Below are 19,388 nucleotides of genomic sequence, written 5' to 3'. Positions count from 1 at the left end.
TTATCTCATGACACTAATGGGCTGGCATTGCCACCGGAGAAATGTTTAGCAGTTAGCAATCCGGGTGAAATTAGAGCAATATTTCATTGTAACCCCCCACTTTTTACTTACATATCATATCTACTTGCACATCGTTCACGATGGCAAAGATTTTACTCACTTCAAATAACATGGAAACAAAGGTCAATTTTCCATCCAAGAAATATCATTTTGTGGGCTGTCTGCAGGGAGATGCTAGGAAGATTCTAGGGGACTTAATGCCCTCCCTGTGCAACCGTTTGCTTCCACCACTGAACATCATCTTCGTAATTTCTCTGGAAACAGTTCAAAGCAGCAAACTTATTTTTAACCGAAGTCCTGGTCCATTATTTTTATTTCCTATGTTCCTCCGCATGCTCCAGCATTAGGTCACCAAGAGAATTTCAATACCTAGGTGACAGGGTTTTTACCTTGGGGCATCTACTGCTGACCGTTTGGTATTCACTGGACAGACAGCATTTGAAAGCCCTGACTGGGGGCGCCTGGGTGGCTCAGTCGGTTAAGCGCCCGACTTCAGCTCAGGTCACGATCTCGCGGTCCGTGAGTTCGAGCCTCGCATCGGACTCTGGGCTGACAGCTCAGAGCCTGGAGCCTGCTTCCGATTCTGTGTCTCCCTCTCTCTCTGCCCCTCCCCTGTTCATGCTGTGTCTCTCTCTGTCTCAAAAATAAATAAACGTTAAAAAAAAGAAAGCCCTGACTGGATCAAGGGTCAGTGGAATTTTTTGGCCCCTGGGAGTACTCCTCTTCAAAAATAATAGATAAGGCCAAGGTCTATTGAAAATATGTGGGGGTGGGGCGCCTGGGTGGCTCGGTGGGTTAAGCGTCCGACTTCGGCTCAGGTCATGATCTCGCAGTCCGTGAGTTCGAGCCCCGCGTCGGGCTCTGTGCTGACAGCTCAGAGCCTGGGGCCTGTTTCAGATTCTGTGTCTCCCTCTCTCTGACCCTCCCCCGTTCATGCTCTGTCTCTCTCTGTCTCAAAAATCAATAAACGTTAAAAAAAAAAATTAAAAAAAAAAAAAGAAAATATGTGGGGAAAAATAAATTCCAGCTGAAAAAGGGAATTTTAGATACCGGAAAGGGATACAAGTCCTATCGGGAAATGATAAGAAGTGGGAGACTGGCCCAGGGGGACTTGAAATTGCCTTCAACTACCCACTTCTCCTCAAAACTTGTTACCCAGCATGCTTACCCGATACTGTTTGAGTATCTTCTTCCACAGGGATGAAACTCCAAAAGAGTCTGCAACTCATTTATGGCCCAACTGGACACTTGCCTGTGCCTCCTGTTTACATCGGATGGAGAATCCATCTTGATTGCTTGTATCCTTGGCAGGAGGAAGGGGCAGTGGCAGTGGATTTGGCTACCGTACCACCGACCGGGAAGAGCTCTACCGTGTGTCCTTGACATTCTCGTCTCAGAATGCTTCTGCGCTCTCGGTGCTTCTTCATTTTGGACACTTCCGGTCATGAAATGCGCGGGGGGGGGGGGGGGGGGGGGGGGGGCGGTTCTCACACCAGGGAATTCTCTAACACCACCTGGGTGTCCTACAATTTAACTCAATCCTGACACCATCTTTCTGGAGGTAATATCAGATCCCACAGAAGACGGGCTCAGTCCTACAAGACTTCAGATGCCACTTCAGATGCCAATCCTAAGTCCAGATTTTTACCTGTGCTTCTGACCTGCAGCTGTACGTCAGAGGTTCCTATGACCACCTCCTTGGGTTCGATCATGTGCTAGAAAGGCTCACAAAACTCCCGGAAACATTTTACTATCGCCGATTTATTACGAAGAATAACTCAAAGGATACACATGAACATCGAGATGGAACAAATGTGGAGGGCACTGTATGGGGGAAGAGGCCCAGAACTTTCATGCCCTTTTCAGGCACATGACCTCAGCCCAGAAACTCTGAGGAACCCTGGCCTTTGGGGGTTTTATGGAGGTTTCATTACAGAGACAAGCTTGATTAAATCATTGACCGTTAGTGACTAAGACAACCTCTAGCTCCTGAAAGTTCCACCCTCACTAATCCCATGGTTGGTTACCTTGACAACTAGCCCCATCCTGTGGTTGATCTAAGGGCTTTCCAAAATTCGCCTCACTAATGTAAGCCCAAATGTGGTTGAAAGGGTCAACCGGAAAGGTCCAACAGAAGACTTAACCTTCACAACTTTTTTTTTTTTTTTTAAGTTTAGTTATTTATTTTGAGAGAAACAGAGAGTGAGAGTCAGGGGAGAGGCAGAGAGAGAAGGGGAGAGAGAATCCCAAGAAGGCTCTTCATGGTCAGCGCAGAGCCTGATGCAGGGTTTGAACTCATGAAAGAAACTGTGAGATCAGGACCTGAGCCAAAATCAAGAGTTGGAGGCTTAACTGACTGAGCCACCCAGTTGCCCCTACAGCTCTTATTTAGGAAATTTGAAGAGTTTTAAAAGCTCTGTGCCAGGAATGGGGACAAAGATCAAGTATATATTTCTTGTTATATATCACACATCACAACAAAACTTTTGTTTATCCATTCACCTGTTGATGGACTTTGGGCTATTTCCAGTTTGGGGCAATTATAAATAAAGTGCTATAAACATATGTTTTCATTCCTTTTGGTGTTTAAGAGTAAAATTTCTGTTTCACATGATAGATAAATAGTTAAGTTTTTAAGAAATGGCAGAACCGTTTTCCAAAAGAGCTGTAACATTTTGCATTCTCACCAGTAGCGTATGAGGGTTCCAATTATTCCACCTCTACACCACCCCTTGAAATAATCTTGTTTTAATTTTGGTCATTTTAATAGGTGAGTTTTAATTTGTGTTTCCCTGATGCGTAATGATGTCGAATATCTTTTAATGTGCTTTTTAAATTTGCTATTCAAATCTCCGGTGAATGTTTATTCAAATCGTTGGCCCATTCTAAAATTGTTTTTGTTTTCTTCTTTTTTTGTTGTTGTTAAAGTTTATTTATTTATTTTGAGAGAGAGAGATAGAGAGGGAGAAGAGAGCACAAGCAGGGAAGGGACAAAGGAAAAGTGAAGGAGAGAGAGAACCGCAAGCAGCCTCCACGATCAGCACAGAGCCCCACGTGGGCTCGATCCCACAAACCGTGAGATCGTGGCCTGAGCCGAAATCCAGAGTTGGACACTTAACCACCTGAGCCACCCAGGTGTCCCTAAAATTGTTTGCTTTCTTATTATTGGGTTTTCAGAGTTCTTTATGTATGCTACATACAAGTTGTTTATCAGATACACAATTTGCATATTTTCTCCTATTCTGTAGCTTGTCTTTATTGATTAGCTTAATAGTGTCTTTTGAAGAGCAGAAGCTTTTAATTTTGAAAAAAATATAATTTATCAGTTTTTCTTTAAGTAGATGATGCTTCTGGTGTGGGATCAAAAAACCTTGAAATAACCCAAAGTCACAAACGTTTTCTTCTGTTTGTTCCTAGATGTTCAATGATTTTAGCTTTTACATTTAGGTCTATGACCTATTTTGGGTAAAGTTTTATATGTAGTGTGAAGTATGAAACAAAGTTCTTTCTTTTCTACACGTGAACGTCCAACTGTTTCAATACCATTTGTTGAAAAGATTTTTTTCTTCTATGAATTGCCTTGGTATCTTTGTCAAAAACCATGTGTTCATATATGTGTGGGTCTTTCCGGACTTTCTATTTTGTTCTACTGAGCTATTTGTCTATATGCCAATACTGTGCTGTTTTGATTGCTGTAGTTATAAAAGAAGTCTTCAAGTCAAGTAGTATTAGGCGTCCAACTTTCTTTTTCTTTTTCAAAGTTGTTTTGTCTATATGGGTTCTCTGTATTTCCATATGAATTTTAGAATCCTTTCCTCAGTTTCTACAAAAAGGTCTACTGAGATTTTGATTGGGATTATGTTAAATCTATAAAGCAATTTGCGGAGGATTGACATCTTGACAATATCAAGTCTTTAAATTAATGAACAAAGTATACCTCTCCATTTATTTAGGTCTTATTTAATTTCCCTCAGCAATGTTTTATAGTTTTGTGTATAGGTCTTGCACATTTTTTTTGTCAGATTTATCCCTTTTTTAAATGTGTATTTATTTTGAGAGAGAGAGAGAGAGGGGGTGAGAAAAGAGAGGGAGAGAGAATCCCAAGCAGGCTCCACGCTGTCAGCACATAGCCCAACATGGGACTCAAACTCACAAAACGTGAGATCATGACTTGAGCCGAAATTAAGGGTCGGACACTCAACCTACTGAGCCACCCAGGCACCCCCTTGTTAGATTTATCCTTAAGAGTTTCATAATTTTTTATCTTATTGTGAATGGCATTTAAAAATTTCACTTTCTTATTGTTGTTATTACAGAGAAATGCAATTGATTTCCTAATATTGATCTTGTATCTTGCAACCTGCTAAACTTATTTATTAGTTCTAGCAGATTTCTTTTAATTTCTACACAGATGATCAATAAAGAAAGCATTGTACTTGTTCCTTTCCAATCTATTTTATTTATTTATTTATTTATTTATTTATTTATTTATTAGATTTTTTAAAAAGTTTATTTTGAGAGAGAGATAGCGTACAAGCAGGGGAGGGACAGAGAGAGAGGGAGAAAGAGAATCTCAAGCAGTCTCTGCATTAACACTGCAGAGCCCGATGTGGGGCTCAAACTCATGAACCATGAGATCATGTCCTGAGCCAAAAATCAAGATTCAGACACTAAACTGAGTCACCCAGGCACCGCTGCTTATTTTTATTTTATATTTTGCTTTTATCACATTGTCTTGAAGCTCAATACACTTGTTGAATAAAAGTTGTAAAAGCATAAATCCTTGTTTTGTCCCTAATCTTAGGGAAGAAAAACTTCAGTCTTCCACCATCAAGTATGATGTTAGCTGTAGGTTTTTGTAGCTGTAGATGTTTTGTAGGTTGAAAACATTTCCTTCTATTAGTAGTTAACCAAGAATTTTTATTAGGAAGAAATATGATATATTATTACTTGAATGTGAACTGTGATGAGATAAATATGTCAAGTTAGTAGACTGTGTTTTTCAGGTTTTCCGTATCCTTACTGATTTTCTGTTTACTTGTTCTACCAATTATTGAAGGTTGTTGGAATCTCTGACCATAATTGCAGATTTGTCTATTTCTCCTTGCAATTCTTTCAGTTTTTATTTCATGTATCTTTCAGCTCAGTTATTATGAGCCCAAACATTTATGATTATTCTGTCTTTTTTTTAAAATTTTTTTTTTACGTTTATTTATTTTTGAGACAGAGAGAGACAGAGCATGAATGGGGGAGGGTCAGAGAGAGGGAGACACAGAATCTGAAACAGGCTCCAGGCTCTGAGCTGTCAGCACAGAGCCTGACGCGGGGCTTGAACTCACGGACCGCGAGATCATGACCTAAGCTGAAGTCGGCCGCTTAACCGACTGAGCCACCCAGGCGCCCCATTATTCTGTCTTTTTTATGAATTGGTCCGTTACCATGAAATGACCTTCTTTTTCCCCAGTAATATTCATTGCTCTAAAATCTACTTTGATATTGATACAGCTACTCCATTTTTCCTTGGGCTAGCATGGCATATCTTTTTCCATTATTTTACTTTTAACCCCTTGTTTTTATATTTAAAGTGTATTTGTTATAGTCATGATACAGTTGAATCTTGTTTTTTTAAATCAAGCCTGAAAATCTCTGCCTTTGAATTAGAGTGTTTAAACCATTCACATTTAATGTGATTTTTGAAATGATTTGGTTAGATATGTTGTCTTGCTATTTGTTTTCTATTTGACTCATTTTCTTTGTTGCTTTTCCACTTTCTCTTCTGTTTTCTTTTGGATTAACTGAGTATATTTTATGATTCCATTTTATACCCTTGTTGACTTATTATCTATAACTCTTGTATTATTGAGGTAATTGCCTTAGGGTTTATAGGATACATCTTTACCTTATCACAATCTACCTTCAAGTGATATTATATCACTGCATGTATAGTATTACAGTCGTGTACTTCTATTTCTCCCCTCTCAACCTTTTTGCTATTGTCATACATTTTGCTTTTATATATGTTATATTCTCTGTACTACATCAGTCTCATTTTTGTGTAGCCAATTATCTTTAAAATATATTTAAATAGTAAGAATATGCTACATATTTACTCATATAAGAAACCATATCTGGTGTTCTTCATTCCCTTGTGTAGATCCAAATTTCTACCTGGCATCAGTTTTTTTTTTTTTTTTTACCTTAAAATTTTTTATTATGGAGGCACCTGGGTGGCTCAGTCAATTGAGTGTCCAACTCTTGGTTTTGCCAACTCTTGATTTTGGCTCAGGTCATGATCCCAGGGCCGTGGGGTCAAGCCCTGCATCAGGGCTTGAGAATCTCTCTCTTTCTCTCTCTCTTTCCCTCTGCCCCTCTCCCTCACTCATGCTTTCTTTCTCTAAAATTAAAAAAAATTGTTATGAAAAATTCAAGAGTATACAAAAATAGAGAGAACAGTATAGTGAACCTCCATGTATCTACTACCCAGTTTCAATGACTACTAACATTTTGCTACCATTTATGTTTTCTAGCATGTGTATGTTATACATTAAAACATAACATACATGTGTATGTTATACATTAAAACATAAACAAAATTATGAAAATAAAACACACATGTTCAAGTTACACTACGGAACTATAGAGACAAAATCTTTGGATTGGAGCCCAGGAAACTGCATTTTAGAAACTTCTTGCCTAGCTGGTATCATTTGTTGCCTAAATCCAGGGTCTTGAAACTTTTTTTGATCTAGTTTTCTTGAGGGGGTGGGGATGGGGAAGAGGTTATTACAGGCAGGAACATAAATCAGGTTCCTGTTATTCCATTTTGGCAAGAAACAGAAGTCTAGAACCCCTTTTAAAATTTCTATATTTCTTTCTGAATATAGTAAATGAAGCAATGTTAGATCTACATTCCAATAAGAAAATAAGAAAGCATACATAGTGAGGTTCCTTTATGTATAAGTGGGAAAAGCATGTGGTCACACATGTTATTTAAAGACATTAAAAATCAAGTGCAAAGAGCTGCTCCAGATAAATTCTAACCTCTCCTAGTAGGTTGCACTCCAGGGAAAGACCTGCACAGCCAAAGGAAGAAAGGGATATAGTGATCAGCTAGAACATTCAGGAAGAACTCACATAACTGTCACAAATTATCTTTTCACTTGTGTTCTCTGTCTCTCTCCTCCTCTCTATCCTTTCATCCCCCTTTCCCTCCCACCAAAATTGTAATATCTGGAACTGGCTTTAGAGCAAAAAGGGGAACTAGTTAAAGTGTTTATGTTAGTAGCTGAAAATTTGGCTTTACATAAAGAGCACTTCTTTAAGTAAAACAATAATACGAAAGAATAACATATTCAGTATTTCAAAATGTTCCTGTTTCAAAACCCAAACAAAAGTCTCTGAACATTCAACTTTCATAGTTCTGTTTTCACCAGACACTGGAAAACATTGAAACCACACCAATCCCTCAGAAATGTGTTCCTAACCACAACTCCATGTAGGCAGACAAACAGAATTTAGGTCAGTTCCTGGAAAAGAAGGGCTTAGGAGTCACATTTAACTACTTCATGTCTTTGTTCATTTGTTCTCAGTCTGTTTCTCTTCTTCTTCAGAGGTCACAAAAGTCACAATGTCAGTTCTCTTCCCACCTCTGCTCTGGTTGTACGTCTAGGTTCTCATTGGTCTGCCTGATTTTCTGGAGGCCTTCCTCTGGCTCCTAATCCCTTCCCAACTATGTCCAGAAAAAAATTGGGTCTCCTAGGTTCTTTCCATGATGACCCAATTCAAGCTGAGACAGAGGCTATTAAGTGGACAAACTGTTCCCTCTGTGTTGTGTTTTGGGACTCTTCTCCCATTGTTCCCAGTTCTGGGTGCTCTCTGCTGTAAGTGCCCCAGTCTGGAGGCTGATGCCTTGTTCCAGCACAGCCAGCCTGCGGTGCAAGGGAGGTTGAGGTCCAGCCTCTTGGTTTGTGTGTGGCTATCACTTTCGTGGGTGGAGCTCAGGTCAGGACCTGCCACGTGGATGGGACAGGCAGAGACGCCCAGCAGGCTGTAGACTGAAAGAAGAAGAAATCAGAATGCTGACAGAAGCAAAAAGGAAGGTCCAGATGACTTCGTTCTTCCAAGCTCAGTGCCTTACTGCGTCTTACGTGTGTTTTCCATGAGCTATCCTTGAAGCTGTTCAATCAGTATCTCCCTCTAATTACTGGTCTTTTCAAGCCTAAGTGAGCTCCCAAACTGGTTCCTATTACATGACACAAAATTGCTCCCAGAAATGTTTCACTTCAATGGATTATTAAAAAATAAATTATGTTAATTCCTGGGGGGATGTGAATGATGCAGTAATTTTTATTTCTAAATTTTTGTTTATTTTTGGTTTTTTATGTATTAATTTTTATATTTTGAAAGTTATATGCTAGAGAAGTGTTGTCCAATAGCTATATAATGTGAACCATATATGTAATTTTAAGTTATCTAGTAGCTAAATTTCAAAAAGTAAAAAGAAACAGGGTTAAATTAATATTATAATATATTTTATGTAACCCACTATATCCAAGATATTATCATTTCAATATGCAATCAATAAAAAAAGTTAATGAGATATTTCGAATTCCTTTTTTCATACAAACTCTTCAAAATTTTGGGTATTTCTACTTGGCAATGAGAAAGAATGAAATATGGCCTTTTGTAGCAACGTGGATGGAACTGGAGAGTGTTATGCTAAGTGAAATAAATCATACAGAGAAAGACAGATACCATATGTTTTCACTGTTATGTGGATCCTGAGAAACTTAACAGAAGACCATGGGGGAGGGGAAGGGGAAAAAAAGTTAGAGAGGGAGAGAGCCAGATCATAAGAGACTCTTAAAAACTGAGAATAAACTGAGGGTTGATGGGGAGTGGGAGGGAGGGGAGGGTGGGTGATGGGCATTGAGGAGGGCACCTGTTGGGATGAGCACTGGGTGTTGTATGGTAACCAATTTGATGATAAATTTGATATTTAAAAAGGTTTTTTTTGGGTATTTCACTCATACAGCACATCTCAGTTTGGACCAGCTGTATTTCACATGCACAACAGCCACACGTCGTTAGTGGCTATTGGATGGTTCTGGTGGCTTTCCCAAACAGGAATGACTTTAACAGTGAGAATCTAAAATGTCATAGCGAACTGATAGACACTGTTTCAAGGGAAGTGGGGCCCAAGGGTAATCTTCTTATGATACCATAGTGCAAAGGAAGATACCTCTACTCCTTCATAAGGTGGGCTCTCTAATGAGAGGAGCCTTCCAAAACTTCTGGATAGACAGAAGAGTACTCATTATTGGCTGGAAAATTATCAATTGCATTTCTATTATCTACGACTATGCTAAGACCTGAAGTTATAAAACCGGCAACCTTTTCCAGGTTGATGGACCTTACTGTCTCTTGAGGGAGAGAAGCACTTGTCAGAATCATGCAGACATAAATGTTATGGAGGAAAGGAAGTCAGAGTGATGACAGCAGGTCCTTTGACTTGATCCAGGCTGGAGTTGGGGAAACCTTCCTTGGGGCAAAGACGTTTGGGCTGAGATATGAAAGGCGTATAGGTGCCTACAGACCACAAGGAGAGGGAACCATCCCAGGAGAAAAGAGTACAGGTGCAAAGGCTGCAGGAGCCTGGCACATTCTGGGGACTGAGAGAACACCTCCAGGCCTGAAGTGTGGGGTGGTGAGGGTGGTGCAGTGTGGGACAGAGGGGTGGGCAAGGGCCAGATCATACATGTTGTGTTAGACCAGGTTACATTTTTTTGCTTTTATCCTAAGAGCAATGAGAAATCATTGCTGGATTTTAAGCAAGGGACATGATGTAATCAGATTCCGGTTTTGAGAAGTCATTCCGATTATAGTGTGGAAAGTGCCCTGAAGATGGCAAAAAGGTGTCTTTGGGGAGACCACACAGGATGCTAGTGCAGGAATCCCAACAGGAGACCACGGGGTCACACATCCCAGGAGTGGCAATCGAAATGCAGAGATATGTCAGGTAGGTAAGAGACAGATCTTTGTAGAGGGGATTAGGGGAAGCTTCCAAACGTTGCACCAAGATGAGCATAAAGGAGACCAGCCTCTGAGAGAGGATCATGTAGAGTTTAGGGGTCCAAGAGACAAGCAAGGTGAAAATGTCAGGTAGCTGGTTAGATATAAGAGTCTAGAGCTCAGAAGAAAGGTTAACACTGAAGATGATTTTGAAATCATCTGTGCATACTCCATTCTTTGGTCTACATGGTTTCTGTCACTAGAATGTAAAAACAAGACTGAGTCTTTTCTTTCTTTCTTTTTTATTAGACATTATTTGTTACTTAGAGCAGCTTTAGGTTCATGAAAAAAATTGAACAGAAAGGACAGAGACTTCCTGTACATACCTTACCCCCTCAACACACACAGCCTTCCCACTATCAACTTCCTGAATTTGAGTGGTACCCTTGTTATAACCACTGAATCAACAGATACATCATTATCACCCAAGTATATACTTTGTATTAGGATTCACTCTTGGCATTGTATATTTTGGGGGCTTTGACAAATGTCTAATGGCATGTATCCACCATCACAGTATCATACAGAGTAGTTTCACTGCCCTAAAAACCCTGTGTGCTCTACCTGACCTATTCATCCTTCCCTCTACCCAACTCCTGGCAACCACTGGTATTTTTTATGTCTTCACAGTTTTAGCGTTAGCAGAATGTCATATAGTTGGAAGCATATAGTGTGTGTAGCCTCTTCAGATTGGCTTCTTTCACTTTTAGCAACATGCATTTAAGATTCCTCCATGTCTCTTTATGGCTTGAGAGATCATTTCTTTTTTTTTTTTTTTTTTTTAATTTTTTTTTTTCAACTTTTTTTATTTATTTTTGGGACAGAGAGAGAGAGAGAGACAGAGCATGAACGGGGGAGGGGCAGAGAGAGAGGGAGACACAGAATCGGAAACAGGCTCCAGGCTCCGAGCCATCAGCCCAGAGCCTGATGCGGGGCTCGAACTCACGGACCGCGAGATCGTGACCTGGCTGAAGTCGGACGCTTAACCGACTGCGCCACCCAGGCGCCCCGAGAGATCATTTCTTTTTAGTGCTGAATAATATTCCATAGCCTGGATGTACCAAAGTTTATTTACCTATTCACCTACTGGAGGACATCTTGGTTGCTTCCAAATTTTGGCAATTATGAATAAGGCTGCTATAATACCCATGTGCAGATTTTTGTGTGGGCGTGTTTTCAACTCCTTTGGGCAAATACTAAGGAGCACAATTGTTGGATCATATGGTAAGAGTATGCTTCGTTTTATAAGAAACCACCGAACTGTCTTCCAAAGTGGCTGTACCATTTTGAATTTTCACCAGCAATGAATGAGAGTTCCTGTTGCTCCACATGCTTGCCCACATTTGGTGTTGACAGTATTTCAAATTTTAGCTGGTATTTTTAGTGGTATCTAATTGTTGATTTAATTTGCAATACCTGATAATGTACGATGTTGAGAATCCTTTCATATGCCTCTTTGCCCTCTGTATATCTTCTTTGGTAAGGATTCTGTTCAGGTCTTTTACCCATTTATAAATTAGGTTGTTCATTTTCTGTTGAGTGTTATGTGTTCTTTTTTGTTCTATTTTGCTCACCATTGTATACCCAGTGCCTAGGATTATACTTAGTAATAGTTGAGTAAACATACATTAACTGAATGAAGAAGTAGAAGCCAAATGACAGGTAATTCAAGTTGTGAATAGAGATTAGTTATTGAAATAGACAGTATAAGAATGAAATGAGAAGAGACTATCTAGGACCAAGATTTTGAGGATTTCACTAATTTAATGTCTGGATAGAAGAGACTAATCAAATGACCATAGATCATAAGGAAAGGGGCTCAACATCATTAGTTATTGGAGAAATGCAGATTAAAACCACCATGAAATACTACCACATATTCATCATCATGGTTAAAAATCTTGAAAGGGCTAGAAATATCAAGTATTGGTAGGGACGTAGAGCAACTGGCATGCTTCTAGGGCAACTGTAAATTCAAACAACCAACTTGGACAACAAGAATGCTCTTACTCCACTTGGGGGAATGTGAATTCATACAATCAACTTGGGAAACTGGTGACACCAACCAAAGTTGAATGTATTCATATTTTATGACCTAGCATTTCGAAACATTGTTTGGTGTGCATCCAACAGGCTGATACGTTGGACTTTATGATTCTGTTTATATAAAATTCAAAAACAGGCAAAAAGAACCTATTGCATTAAAAGCCAGTAAGTCATTACCTTTGGAGAGAGGTAGTTATTTGGAGGGGGATCAAAGTGGAGATGATTCTAAGGTTCTGGTATTTCCTGAACAGGGTGTTGGTTATATGAATGTGCTCAACGTGTGGTGATTCATAAAAGTGTTCACTTCATAGATTGTGAGCTTTTTCTGTATGCATGTTTTTGCCCTAATAAATTAAATAATGTATTTAGAAAGAAAAAGATAAATCTGTTTGGAGTCTTCCAAAAGGAAGTAGTAAAGCTCTTTTTCCATCTCTTCAGTGCCCCAAAGAGTGTGAGTCTCTGAGGCATTATAAGAGCAAAGGAAACTACTAATAAAAAACTTGTCAGAGATTTAAAATGTTGATGTTTTAACTTGGAACATAATACTGTTGTGAGGAGAAAACTTAATTGATGGTCATGGAATGATAAAAATATTTCAGAAATGGTCTAGGATATTTAACGGGTCATGAGTGAAAACACTTGGGCCTCCAAACCGTGTCCTACTGTTGGTTCTCATCAACGTAAATTTTGTCAGCCAGGACAATAACGCATAAATGAAATAATTTATTTTCCGGGACACTTAACTCTGGTTTTTATAAATTTCTTGTTGTTGATGCATATTGAAGTCATGAGTTGCTCTCAGCTGAGCTCGTGGTAATTGCTCAGAAATGCTGTGATGGTTTCTACCACTGAAACAGAGTTGAACATGGAAAGTTGTCCATAGAGTTTGTTCGTTTCTCATAAGCCCTCACTTACGCCCTGGATAGAGGTCACTCAGTGATTGTCAGCACCTGGAATTGTGGAATTGGGGTAAAACAATCAAACCCTACACCAGGAAGAAGGAGTTTGGTAGCGTTAAGAGAACACCAGAATGCTGTTCAGAAGACATTGTACTTTAGTCTTGCTACTTACTGAGTGACTATGGATAATTACTAATTATACTTTCTACAGCTCAGTGTTCTCAACTATCCACGGGGTCGATTCATTGGCTTGCTAGGAGGGATAATGACCTCATATTCGAAAGCATTTAGCATGTGATGGGTGCTCAACTCAATGGCATCCTTGTTTCTTTCATGATAACTGAGAAGTGAGGAAAAAACGCATGTTATAGTTGTATTTTTTTCAGAAAACAAACTTTGTGTTAACAGAGCTGTTGAATATATAATGTATTCCATTATGTAATCTGATGAAAAGTGCTTCAGCCTCACAGGATCTTGGTTCAAATCTTGCCTGCCATTTGCTAAATATCACCTTAAATATCACCTTAAGTAAGTTACTTACAGTATCTGAAACTTAGTTTTCTCATCACAAAACAGCAAATTGTTACTAGTTTTCTCACCAGCTACTGTGAGGGTTAATGTTGATGTATGTACTAATCAGGGGTCTTTGTTTGCAAGTGAAACTCAACCACACCTCACCCAAACCAGAGAGGATTTATTGGCTCTTGGTGCCGAGGTCAGTCAAAGCAGAGGTGATCTGGTCTTGGGGATGACTGCAACCTTGGACTTAGGCACTTTAAGTCCCTCTGTCTCTTGGATCAATATTGGCACTTCTAATACTTCTAAAACAGATACCAAGAAAGGGACCCAATCCTGGCTTAAAATCTTAATTATACATGCTGTCTCCTTTGAGAATTTTCATGGCCCCCTGACCATGCTTTGCAAAAGTAAAATTTGTGACCTTGTGCCACCTCTCTTTTCTTCCACTGCAGGTGTTGGCATGGCCATCACAGCTCTTTCCGAGCTCTCTGAAATGAGAGAAATTGAAACAACCTTGAGCTTTCTTGGACTGACCTGGATTTAGCAATTCTTTGTCACCTAACAGTGAGTTCTTTTTCAAAAGATGCATTGCTGAGAGACTAAGATAAGGGGTACACTTGGTATTGGAGATTGGCCATCCATCCCAAGGCTTTTAGTCATGTTCTCACCCTTCTGCAGATAAACACAAGTCAACCTGTTCATTTTTCTTTATGCATACGGGAAAAATATATATATACATGTGTATATATTTGCCTATTATTTATAAACGCATATAGAATACTTTTTCCATGGGCTCATCAAAATCCCTGAAACTCTTGTTTATCTTTACTAACCCCTATTTTTCCTTGTAATATATCATGATATTCAAAAGCAAGCTTTGAGTCTAGGGAAAATGTGACTTCAGTCCTGGTTTCATCACTGACCAGCTGATATTTCAGGTTAACCTCTCATTTAGGTTTGGTTTCCCTAAAGAATTATCTCATATACTGTCTGATTCGCTCCAACAGTGCTATCGGGTATTATTAACGCACAATTTACATACAGACATCTGATGAGTATATGCTTGCTAATTATTTTTGTTTCTTATTTATATGTTCATTCTGGCCACAACCTTACTCTTCCAAAGAAACAGATGTCCCAAACTCCCATAAGAAACCAACAATATGGGGCGCCTGGGTGGCGCAGTCGGTTAAGCGTCCGACTTCAGCCAGGTCACGATCTCGCGGTCCGTGAGTTCGAGCCCCGCGTCAGGCTCTGGGCTGATGGACGGCTCGGAGCCTGGAGCCTGTTTCCGATTCTGTGTCTCCCTCTCTCTCTGCCCCTCCCCCGTTCATGCTCTGTCTCTCTCTGTCCCAAAAATAAATAAAAAACGTTGAAAAAAAAAAAAAAAAGAAACCAACAATATGTAAAAGAACAAAGCACAGGCTGCCACCACAAAATATCACAGACTAGGTCCTGGTTCAAACAACAGAAATTTATTTTTTTCACAGTCCTGGAGGCTGGAAATGATACCAGCGTTTGGCCAATTCAATTTCTGGTGAGGGCTCTCATCCTGGTTTGCAGACAACCCCCTGCCTGCTGCATCCTCCCATATCCTTCCTTCAGAGCATTCTGGCAGAGAGACAGAGAGAGACAGACAGAGAGAGAGAGTGTGAGCATGCTCTCTGATGTCTCTTCTTGGAAAGACAATCATCCTATCAGATCAGGGCCCTACCTTTATGACTTTATTTAATCATCATTTTCCTTTCTATCAGCGCTATCTCTGAATACAGTCTCACTGGGGGTAGGGCTTCAACACACAAATTTGGAGGGGGGGGGGTTGGACAAAATTCAGTCCATAGCACAAAACAAAATTAACCCCAAACTGAATATAAACAGAAACAACCAAACCTAACTGTACATCAAATTACACACCCACACAGAGAAAGCAATGGATGCCATTAACTTCAACTATGTGCGCTGTATAATCTTAGTGGATTTGAGGACAAAAAGATCTGCAGAGAAAACACGAATAGGCTTAGTAGGTCTGTTGTAGGAAGTGGTATTGGTTTAGCGATGCTGGAACTATTTTCTCTACATTGTAGGATAGACATGTTTTGTATTATTGGGAGCCAGGGTTCTCACTGAAGGGAAGAGGAAACACTAAGTCATGGGGGAGGGGTGAGAAAGAAGGGCTGTAGTTGTATTAGTATGAACTCAGGTTTGTTTGTTCGTTTAACCTAATTCATTGAAAGAGCCTATATGCTCTTTTCAATATCACTTAAACATTTAGCACCAAAATCTTGGTGTTTAAAAGATCGGGGATCATTAGAGAAATAGCCGACTGCGGGGCTGGGGCAGGAAAAGCGAAAGGTGAATCTGAAACCCTCAGGGTGTCAGATTACTTATTAAATACAGAGGGAAAAGCTACATTTACAATGGAGAAAGCGGTGGATACCATCTTAACTGAATTAAGATCCTTAGTAATGGGACGCATTTACAACTGAGCCCCCTGCTCTGAGGCAATGGGAAGAATGCCGCACCTTCTGTGTAGTATTCTCGCCAAAATGTTTAACCCGCATCTAATTAAGGGAAAACAATCAGATAAGTCCACAACGTAGAAGACATTTTACAAGACAACTCGCTTTTCAAAGATGTCAAAAATCTCGAAAGGTAGAACATGGCGTGAAACTGTGGTTTGTATATTCTATATTAGTTAATTACAGCGACAAATTATTATAACAATTTATTAGTGTAACAGTATTATTTTTATTAAATTTTTTTATGTTTACTTATTTTTGAGAGAGAGAGTGTGAGTGGGAGAGGGGCAGAGAGAGAGAGAGAGAGAGAGGAGACAGAATCTGAAGCAGGCTCCGCACTGTCAGCACAGAGCCCAATGCGGGGCTCGAACTCACCAACTGTGAGATCATGACCTGAGCTGAAGTCAGACGCTTAATCGACTGAGCCACCCAGGCGCCCAACAATATATTAATAAATCGCTTATCGAAGTTAAATATCTTGAGAATGATAATGTTATTGTAGTTTTATATGAGAATGTTTTTGTTCTTGGGAGATACATGCTAAAGTGCTTAGAGGTGAAATGTCATGATTACCCTAATTTACTTACGAATAGTCAGCCAGAAAAAAAAAAAGTTTTTTTATATAATACAATAAAAGAGAGAGAGAGAGAGAGAGAGCAAGTAAATGTGGCAAATGTTATCAGTTTGTGAAACTAAGTGAAGGGTAATTTGTTCAACTCTTTTAACATTTTGGTAGGTCTGAAAATTTTCAAAATGGAAAGTTTGAGGCAAAGCTCCAATGCCTCTTTCAGTGTAACACTATAAATTTCTCCATTTGGCAGCAGCTGCTTGGCTAGAACACTCAGGCAAGGCAAGAGAGGTTCTAGAGGGAGACCCTGATGCTATCCTCTGCTTGCCTACACTAGGTGTTAAGACAGATTGCAAGGTTAATTGGAAATAAAGTGTAACCCTAGAGTCTAGAATCCGTGGTTGGAAGGGGGCTTAAGGTCATACAGTTCATATATGAATAAGTCATGGCGGAGGTGAGAAAGAAGACAGAGTAGTTTCAGGCTCTTAGATTCCATGAAGAAATATAAACAAACAAATACACACACACACACACACACAGAAGAACAAAACAAAAAAATGGGGGAACTGATGTAATGTCACTAGCTCCATATTTTGTCTATAAAGAGTGACATAAAAAATTAAAAACTCATCCATTATTCCATCTGTTATCACACTTGTGTCATTATACATGCCATTTTAGTGAAATAATGACCTCAAGGAAAAAGGCGGTCTATTAGTTCAGGGTGAAAATTTTTTAAAAACCGGCTGCGTTTGGCCGTGTGAGCGCACACAATGTTCTTGTTCACAGTGGACAAGCAAAGATGCTTGTTGTAAGTTGCTAGGTAGTCACTGGGGACCATCATGGAGTCCCACCACCCTCCCAGGAGGGAGTCGCACCTGCCAGCTGGCTTTGCTTGGAGCCTCTGAGAGAGACGAGAAGACTGTCAAATCCTTGCTCAGAACATACTCAGACACCTCTCTGAGAGTTGTCTCTCCTATGGACCAACTGAAATGGGTCACTCTGTGGTTTCTACTCTTTGACTGCTACTTTGCCATCTGGAGGATGTCAGGATTTAGCCAGCTCAGTTTTTGCCCTCAAATGCGGTAAGGTATAAATCCCAAAAGAAATAAACTGGGCACCCATCTGTCCCCCTCTTTTTGAATATGCTTGTGATATTTGGAGGTGGCTGTCTTGTCTTAATTCATCTCTAGTTGTAACACACCAGTCTTTCAGATATCCTTCTTAAGCAATAGGTTGGTTACTTGATATTTCACTATTTCTTGAGCTTCCACTGGTTGGTAGGACTGGTGTCGTGCCCGTGTGTCTGGGGTCCTGCGAGTCTCCTTCCCAGACTGGTAATGGGCGCCTGGGTTGCCCTCCTGGGACACCAGAGTCTTGACTGGGATTGTCATTCAGCATTGGGTTTGCCTGGAAGGATCTGTCTTAACTGAATTTCTTTGGGGTATAAGAAACGGAACCTCATTTCCCACTCACTTGAGTGAGGAAGGGGAATATATTAGGTTTCATGGGTATTTCAGAAATCCAAGGCAGTGAATGTGGATAACCTCATTCAAGCCCAACCTGGAGGGCTGAGTGGAACAGCTTTTTCGTAGATTCTCTCTCCCCCTTGAAACATGGTCAAAGCCCATTTGTCTCTCTACAAATTGGCCTCACGCCGTCTTCAGCTTCATGCATGTGGCTCGTGTTATCGCACCTGGGTTTATATCACCTTTATTCCAGTTGCACGCAGACACTGAATAGAACCTCAGGGCATCAATTCCAACTTCCGGTGAGAAGAATTTCATGGGCCTGATTTCAATCAGATATCTACCTGTGCCCACCTGGGGTCAGATCAGTGGCCAGAAGTTGGGTGGGTAGTAAAACCATAGCTGCCTGGCCCTCCCATCCTCCCAATTCCCCACTGATTTCTGGTGGAAGGAACATTCCTCAGAGGAAAGTGTCTTTCTAAACTGGGTGGAATTTCTAAAAAAGCATCTGCTGTGGGCTCCTTTAATTTAGTTAAGATTTTTTGTAAACATAGCAGTAGGAATGAGCGAGGAAAACTAAACTCCTTTCTGAACCAGCTGTGTTGAGTTTGCCATCAGTTAACTCAAACATGAATAGTGTAAATAATCTATTATTCTGTCGCCGGTCATGGTTGGGAGAATGAGATCTGCCCCGTCTCGTCCTGTTTATCTTGAACTTTTCTCCTGCTTGCCTAATGTCTGCTGTGGTATAATGTGCCAGTCTCTGCTGATATGGACCATGGAGTAGGATTTTTTTAAAGACAAATCTTAGGGCTTTCATTCTGCTGCAGATTGGTGGAAGTCTGTCATATATAACTTGGGACCCACCCTTCCAGCTACAATGTACAATGGAAAGTATAGGAAATTGCCAGGCCTGTCCTTGGGAGCTCATGCCTGGAATCTCAGCCAGAGACAACCTTCAAAATCATCTTCTCCAACCTCCTTCTCAGTGTTTCCATAAAATAAATGGCACAGCGAGGTCTGGTAATGGAGGGATGACTACAACATAGTATAAAAAGTGAGAAGTCCTCTCAAGGAGGTATGATAAGGTCCAATGGGAAGTAAGAGAAGAGAGAAAGCTAAAATTTCAAGGCCACAGCATATGAACTAGACTTGAGGACAGGTGTGATGTAGACCAATGGTTCTTAAATTTTAGCTGCATCTGAATCACCTGGAGGGCTTGTTGAAACACAGAATT

Source organism: Panthera leo, chromosome D3 (assembly GCF_018350215.1).
Source record: "Panthera leo isolate Ple1 chromosome D3, P.leo_Ple1_pat1.1, whole genome shotgun sequence".
Lineage (NCBI taxonomy): Eukaryota > Metazoa > Chordata > Mammalia > Carnivora > Felidae > Panthera > Panthera leo.
The sequence above is the reverse complement of the archived record's forward strand: the minus strand, read 5'-3'. Positions refer to the sequence as shown.